The following is an 8,425-nucleotide window of genomic DNA, read 5'->3' on the forward strand; positions in this document are numbered from 1 at the left end:
ACCGGCTAGTTTTATCCGACCGGGTCAGGCTGGTCCAACAGATGATCCAGCCAGGGCCTGGAGTGGCGATGCGCGGGACCGTTGCCTTTGTGCTTCGTGAGACAGTCTATACTGTCTAAACATTATTCTCTTTGGAGCTACTTTACATATCAGCCATTGAACGGGAAACAAGGCGTGGGTCTGCGCCAGCTGATGTGATGCGGTGTGATGAAGAGTTTATTAACAGCAATTACAGTAGAAAGGATGGTGAATCAGACGGCCCTTGAGCCCGGCCGTCTCCCGAGGTCCAGGCTGCCAACATCGCATGAACGGCACGGCATTAGAGCTGCGCATCACTGCCCCCCCCCCCCCCCCCCCGCACTTCTCCATGGTATAGGTATTTATTCGTTTATTCAGTTACCCTAAAGAGCCTACCGGCATTACATGGAGAAAAAAAATGCTCATAAAATAAAGGCTTCTTGCAGGCGACCTGTGCTGCTCCTACAACATAGGCAGCACTTAAAGCTATCAACAAAGGTGACGTGGTCAATGATAGATGCCCAGTTTTCCGGGAGCTGATCCCAGTAGCGAATTCCGAGAGGATGCAGTGAGTTACAGAAAAAGGTTTGTACGGGCAAAAATTGGCTGTATTTTATGTGTATAATTATAATTGGTTTTTGGGGAAAGGAAATGGCGCAGTGTCTGTCTCATATATCGTTGGACACCTGAACCGGGCCGTAAGGGAAGGGATAAAGCAGGGAGTGAAAGAAGAAAGGAAGAAAGAGGTGCCGTAGTGGAGGGCTCCGGAATAATTTCGACCACCTGGGGATCTTTAACGTGCGCTGACATCGCACAGCACACGGGCGCTTTAGCGTTTTTCCACCATAAAAACGCAGCCGTGATTTTGTTTTTTCTTCTTTAATTGTTTAAATATTCTGATATATCACCCAAGGCACAACCATTAGCTTGGCCCTTTTCTCACCAGTTTACCTTCTGCTTTGGCTCTCCTCACTGAACCTTGGCCTATGCCCGTCGTGGCCATGTGCCACCTCACTAAGGCAACAACAAGTTCGGCCATGCACCCTGGCCAATTCCCCGCCGTGGGTATGTGCAATTACGCCTGAGGTCATCATCATCAATAATCTCGACCAATCTTTAACGTGCACTGACATCGCACAGTACACGGGCGTCTTTGCGTTCCGCCTCCATCGAAACGCGGCCGCCGCGGTCGAAGGTTCGAACCCGGGTACTCCGGCTCAGTAGCGGAGTGCCCTAACCACCGCAGCGGGTGAATGTTTTTTTTTCTTCAAAAATTCTATTTGCGGTTGTCCCTGACAACTGCTGTAGTATACATGTTTCAGATCAGTTGTTGGGGCCCTTTAATCTGAAAGATGTAGGACGGAGGGGCAGATTACTGTCCCGATGTCCTTGACAACTTGCAGCAGCCCCATCGCGGAATGCTGCCCGCCAAAGAAAGGCTCTGATGACCTCGCCACTAATCATCGCAACCGATTTGTTAACTGGATACAAGACATGGGCTGCTTATAAGATTTCACTGTCATGTGCAATGAACTGATCAAGTAGTGCCGACGAGGAAGCCATCTACTGGGGAACACCAGCTGTGTGAGTAAGCCCGATGGGTCATGTTTATTATCCTCAGTGGCGATGCTGGCTGCGTGCACGAGATGACCATCCTAAGTAGCGTCCTTTGGCGCTGTTCTGGCAGCTTGCCGAAAACGCTGGTCACTCTACTGGAGAGCGCGACTGACCAGTATTAACAGCCAGTTGTTCCAGCAGGGCAGCAGTTGCGTCCTGCCTTTTGAAGCGACAGCTTCACTACGCTATAGGCAAAGCCGATTTGGTCGTGCTTTGCCGGTTGACCTTCAAGTGAGCCAGAGATCAAGTGTGGCTATAGGCATGACCATATGTGGTCCACCATGGTGTTGCACCACTTGACATTTGACCTTTCGATTGGCCGGCAGAGGGCGGTAGAATAGGAAGGTAAAAATTGGATATATTTAATGTTAAATAAGTATAGTGTAGAACTATATCGATACTGGAAAAGGCAGATCAGCAGAGAAGCGTTTTATGATAACTCAAGAGGCAGTGCCCCACTCTTTGAAGCTAGGTCAGGGTGTTTTAGAACGCGCTGCTACAAAAAGAAATTTAACGAAGACACATGTGCTGTGTGTGGTAAATCTGTAGAAACAACAGAACACCTCACACTAAATTGTGATGGTATCCATCCCGATATCGATGCAGGCACAGTCACTCTTCCTGAGGCCCTAGGGTTTAGAGATAACTATAGACATTTAAATAACTCTGCGGTGGAAATTAGCAAAAAGCGATTGGAAGATTGGTGGCTCAAAAGCAGAGATGTGACAAGTTTAAAAGTGTAGGAAGACGTATTTTAAAGAAAATGGCGTAATTTATTAACAACTTACAGCACAGTTAAACAAAAATAAACGAAAAAAAACAGCATGGTGGCAACTACCATCACCCCGTTTCAAAGGGGACGCTCCTACCTTCCATCCCTCCATCCTAGACAGAATAGGCTAGCTTAAACAGGCAGTTATTCCTTTTCTAGGTGATCAGCGTTTGCGGTAGGCAGAATTTTATTTGAGCACGTGCTTGCAAGTGGGTTTTTGTTTTGTTTTTTTTTCTAGCCTGTAGATATTCCAACATTTTATGGCAGCATTAATCGAGTGCTGATAAGATGGTCAAGCAACTGAAGTTTAAATGCAAGGAGTGTGAGGCGTCGGTGAATTTGAATGAAACGCAGTTCGATTCTGCAGAGGCCGAAGGCGCGGATTTTATGTGCAAATGCTGCGTATTACGTGAACGCTTGGACAGGGCTGACCAAGCGAACACCAACCTAGCGTCTCGTGTGGATGCTCTAGAAAGAGAGCTACAGGTAGAGAGGGCAGAGAAGCGCGCTCACTGGTTGAGCAACCTCTCCCGATGAACCATTAATTTGCCACCTGCTAGGGTGGCAGGGTGGGTGCGCTGCCTATCCAGTGTGCGGAACTCACTCAACGTTACAGACGCCAAGCCGCGTCTACTTGCCCGATACACCACAGCTTTCGCATCTAACCAGGTTCAGCAGTACAGCTAAACCGCAGCTTTTTTTTTTTAAGTGAAGCCGTTGAAAGTGAACATCGTTTTTTTTTCTAACAATTAATTCATGACCCATCCACTTCTGTTAAGCTTCAGGAAAAACCGATGCTTTCTGCTGACGCCTGCACTTCGTCATTGTGACAACCGGAGTGTAATAACCTAAAGCAGCTTCAGAAAAACAAACATCTGTAGAAATGCCTCCGTTGGATGTGACCGCGTTTCTTCGCAGCATTCATCGCGGGTGTGCATTTGCTCGTTTGTCAAAGTGTCAGAGGCTCATAAATATGTGTCGGGATAAAAGCTTCCTGACTCGAAGGAGCCCGTGCTGGATTGTCGACAGTTTACCGGTGATTTAGTCTATGCAGTGCGCCGCTTCAGTGTGCTGTGAACATGTCTCATTTGTTCTCGCGAGCGCCTGCTTCTCTCACCGCATTGCGTGTAAATTCCTGGAAAACAGCGAATATCTGTCTCGCCAGACAAAGCACGGATCTCTGTCGAGCCCGGTGGAAGCGCCCGATCGAGTCTTGATCAAAACCGTACAACATAATCGCATGAAAGAAATAGTACGAACAAAGCGCGGAGATAGTACGAACAAAGCGACGCAACACGAGCGCCGTCTGTGTGTTTATTTGGCAGGCACCATAATATTGAGGGAGAGAGAGAGAATGTGGAAGAGGTAAAAATTCTGGGCATGCCAGAAGAAAGACGTGGTACCCGTTATATCAAACCCGAGTGCGGAGCAATGAGGGAGTGCTCTCCAGCGATCGCCGGGTCGACCAAGAAGGTCTCATTCGGCGAGCACAACTGGCAGCAGCATCCAGCGGAGCCCTGGACTGAGGGAAACCGACCGTTGTGCAAGAGGATTGACGAAGCCATCTGAAGACCGCAGAGGACCAGCGAAGCTAGAGCTCGATAAAGTTTTTCACTCACTCGCTCACTCCTTCGCAACAATTAAGCCTATAGCAAAAAAAAAGCATAATCCGTGCTAACCTAGGGATATACCCTACTGCAGGAATGGATTGGATGGATTATCGGGGTTTAACGTCCCAAAGCGACTCAGGCTATGAGAGACGCCGTAGTGAAGGGCTCCGGAAATTTCGACCACCTGGGGTTCTTTAACGTGCACTGACATCGCACAGCACACGGGCCTCTAGAATTTCGCCTTCATCGAAATTCGAGTGCCGCGGCCGGGTCGAACCCGCGTCTTTCGGGCCAGCAGTCGGGCGCCGTAACCACTGAGCCACCGCGGCGGCCCACTGCAGGAATGCAGGCGTGGTGTGCCGTGTTTACTTGTCATCCAATGTATACGCAGCGAGCGTGCGTGGCCATTAAATAAACCTTTGTGCACTCTTTTCGCTACGTCAGCAGTAGGTACTCACGCGGCAGCAACGGTGAGGTATAGCTTGTACGTCATGGCTCAGTGTATAATCCTCGGTGTTTCTGCTCGAAACGCTATCGTTAACGGTAATTTTTTTTAATGCGAAAGCATTACCATGTGTGTTAGTGCGTGTACTCGCGGATGGTACAGAAATCCGAGCGATTTAGAGAAAAATACGGTGACGTCATCAGGCGGCCGTAGGCCACACACAGCAAGCCGAGCACCGCCATTTCAGACAGTCATATAGTATACGTCGTTCGTCTAATATACTCTCCACAGGCCGACCTCAGCGAGCCGCCAGTTATCCCGACTCCATTCGTACCAAAAGTACGGCACAACCGTTTGTTGTGCAGGGTGGTGCTGGTTATGCATCGCCGGCTTTCGAAATCTCTTCAGGGGGAGAAGCAATTGTCATTGTCGCTCTTTCGAAAAATACGACCTCCACGAACGGTATACAAGAGCCCCCACTATAAACCTTAGAAGCAATAAGTTAAAAAAAATGCTGGCTGTTACTAATGGCCAGCTACAAATCTCCAATTGCAATCCAGCCATTATCTGCAAGTCAGCGTTAAAAAGTTAGCTCTTTGAATTTGGTTAACCAGCTTATTTGTCAATAAGGGTAGACAGCTGGTCTAGTTGGTTGTTTGCATTATTATGGCTATCATTCGACTCATTCCAAAGTCGTAAAAAGAGCTATTGCAAAAAAATGCATCCGCTCCGCTCTGGAAAAGTCTTGCGAACATCAAGCTCGTGACAGCGTTGGTGCCCAGTCAAGGCGTCTTGAGAAAGATGATTTACCGAAAGAAATTGTAGCCTCCGTAGTCGAAAGGCTGATTCATGAGGTAAAGTTTCGTGGGCAGCGCAGACTAGAAGAAAACTTACGCCCCCAACAGCGGCCTGTCGTGGTGCCATACTGGCATCATTTCTCTCATGGTTTGGTTTATGAGGGTCCCAAAGCGACTCAGGCTATGAGGGATGCCGTAGTGAAGGGTTCCGGAAATTTCGACCACCTGGGGTTCTTTAACGTGCACTGACATCGCACAGCACACGGGCCTCTAGAATTTCGCTTGCATCGAAATTCGACCGCCGCGGCCGGGATCGAACCCGCGTCTTTCGGGCCAGGAGCCGAGCGCCATAACCACTGAGCCACCGCGGCGGCCAGTTCTCTCATCGTATCAAAAAATGTCGGCGACAAGCTCGGAGCGTGTGTGGTGTTTTCGGCCCCGGAAAAACTGGGGCAGATGTGCCGCCGTGTAAATGACAAGAGGAGGCCAGCCTGCAGAATAAAGCACACCAAAGCACTTGTTAAATGTGAGGTTGGCGTGGTGTACAGAATTTCCTTCGCCTGCGGGAGAAGTTACATCGGCCAAACTGGGCGCTGTCTTAACGAGCGCTTGCTAGAGCACCGCCGGAATATCGATTCGGTAAGTGGCGGGGGCCATTTAGCTGCCCACATTCGTCGTTGCTTGCACAAAACGGCATGCAAAGCTTTTTGAAGGATACACGTGTACAGCGCAGGTTCGGCACACAGCGAAGCCGGGAAATTTTCGAAGCCCTATGTATCTCGAATGAAAAAAGATAAGCGTGTCAGTGCCCAATCTGTCGCGCTCGGAAAAAAGGAAATTGATTATTTACAGGCAAATGTGATTGTAGGTTCAGGCAGGTAAAAAGAAAAAAAAAACGTCTGCGATATGCTCCTGTACGCTGCTGGTATGATTTGCATTTGCTTAGTTTAGATGCATTCGTCATTTGTGGCCCGGCGTGTGTTGATAGCTTTGAACGGTTGGTGGCGATAGCGGCGCTTCCGTGTATGTAAAAGTCCCGCAAGTGTGCAATAAATTTCAGGTGCAGTCCGGGGTTCATGTTGTCTTCTCCCTTCGTCCTTGTCTCTTGCGCTGGTACCATGTTCCATAATAATACTTATTTTATTTATACTACTTTCGACAGTACACGCTGCAGTATACTCCGACGAGTTGGGCAAGCACTGCTAGTTCTCTAGCCGCTCATGCAGCGCAGCAACGACTGGCTGCTCGAAAGGAGAGCTCAAAACTTCAAGTTTTTTTGTAGCTTTTCTTTACATGATAACCAAATGGCAAAGTATTACAATAATCACGCGTGCATACATGTTGCAAGAGTGTCCTATCTTTACACACCACACTGCGTGCAAAAAGCTTCGTTTAGCGATTAATGCTGGCAGCTTGACCTGAGGTGCACAAATTCATGCAATGGCAGTTATCGTGCAGTGTCCATTCGTTACATAGCTTTCAGTTACAGAGTAACACATACAGTAGCTGGCCGAGATATGGTTAATAGCTGCAGGTTAAACGATTTTTACGTGCCTAAACAACACTGCAGTCCAAGAGGTGCGCCGTAAAGTGGAGGGCTCCGGCTTGACTCTGACCACCTGGAGTTCTTCAGCAAGCACGGATGCTCAGCATACGGGCTTTTCAGTATTTCTCCTTCGCTGAGCTGCAGATGCCATGAACGGGAACCCATGAAGTCGCGCTCAGCAGTCGAACGCCATAACCAGTGAGCCAGCATTGCAGATGGTCGAGAAATTTGGTTGCTTTGTTGACGGAAAGTGCATGCAGTCACCTGTAAACCTTCGTCAGTTTCAAACTCGCCTTTTGTTCTTGTTCAGCATCGTGCTGCTTGACGCCATGCTAACGAGCGAATTAGCTGTCACTGTCTCAGTCTTGCAAACAGCATCTCAATGAGAAGGGCTACACAGGCCAGCAGTGTTCCCCAGGCGTACAGCAGGAAGTGGTCCCAGAAGGAGATGAGGGTCGCTTCTTCACTGTCCACTGGAGGAGGAGGGAGCGTGACAATCCGCTTGCGTAAAGCCACGGAGTAGTATCTCCGCAAGTGGCCGTGTTCCAAGAGGTGTACGACGAGTCGCTTCAAAGCTGGGCCAAAGGCAGAGCCCTTGGGGATCATGGGAGCGCTCGGCATGAACCGCAACCTGTCCTCGCTAGCGGCGAGTCTGAACCGGCGTCTGCTCCAAGTAATGTCAGTCATGGAATCGTAAGTCCTTACGTAGACGTGCGTTCCTCTCTGTGCGAGGGCCACACAACCACTCATGCCGCTACGGGTGTTGACGCAAGCGGTGCCACACGTGTCCAGGAGGTCACGCAGAATCCTGCCAACATCCGTGGTCGACGTCTTGATGAACCTCTCGGAGGCAGAACCCAGCTCCAGACAAGGGAGTACCTGCTTCAGCTTGGCGTACTTCAACAAGTCGTCGGTGTTCCTGATCTTCCGCTCTTTAGCGGGCACGTTCACTTCGGATGTGATCACGGACTGCAGGTACGCGCAGAAGGAAAGCACGCCCAGCGCCCAGAACAGGACCAGAATGCGAGTGACGCGGCTGCCAGACGGGGCAGGTGGGGGGTAGCCGCGACCGACGAGGTTGGACACCAGGAAGAGCAAGCACGTGGCCACGCTTGTGTGAGAACCGAGAAGCTTCTGGCAGGCGTAGGTGCCAAGTACAAGAAAACCGCAGCATGTGAGTGCGGCCAGGGCATAGCCTGAAGACAGGATGGTGTGCATGATCCGCGGCGGAACTTGCTCCGACTTCCGGGAAAAGAAGACGAGGGATCGAAAGCCGTTCACGGCTCGGATGTCGACCATGGCGTCAACGTCTTCCGAGAGCCCTGCTGGAAAAAGCGAGAGGTCAGCCGCCTTGCGGTGAATTGCGTTGACCGTGCGGTCTCGTCCTACGCCTGCTCCCACAAAATGGTAAGGAACTACTGAGGCGTTTAAGTCCTTCAGCGTGCTCAGCAGCAGAAGTGACTCCGGAACGCGTTTGTAGTTGTGGGTGACGTTCACTGCGGTCGTTATATCTGTCACAACGGTCATCGCTCTGCCGTTGAAGATCCGATAGGAGTCGTTGGCTTCACATCTGCAGAAATCCCGCACCGAAGAACAGGTTCTCCTTCGAGTGCACTGGCG

The sequence above is a fragment of the Amblyomma americanum genome, chromosome 11 (assembly GCF_052857255.1).
Source record: "Amblyomma americanum isolate KBUSLIRL-KWMA chromosome 11, ASM5285725v1, whole genome shotgun sequence".
Classification (NCBI taxonomy): Eukaryota; Metazoa; Arthropoda; class Arachnida; order Ixodida; family Ixodidae; genus Amblyomma; species Amblyomma americanum.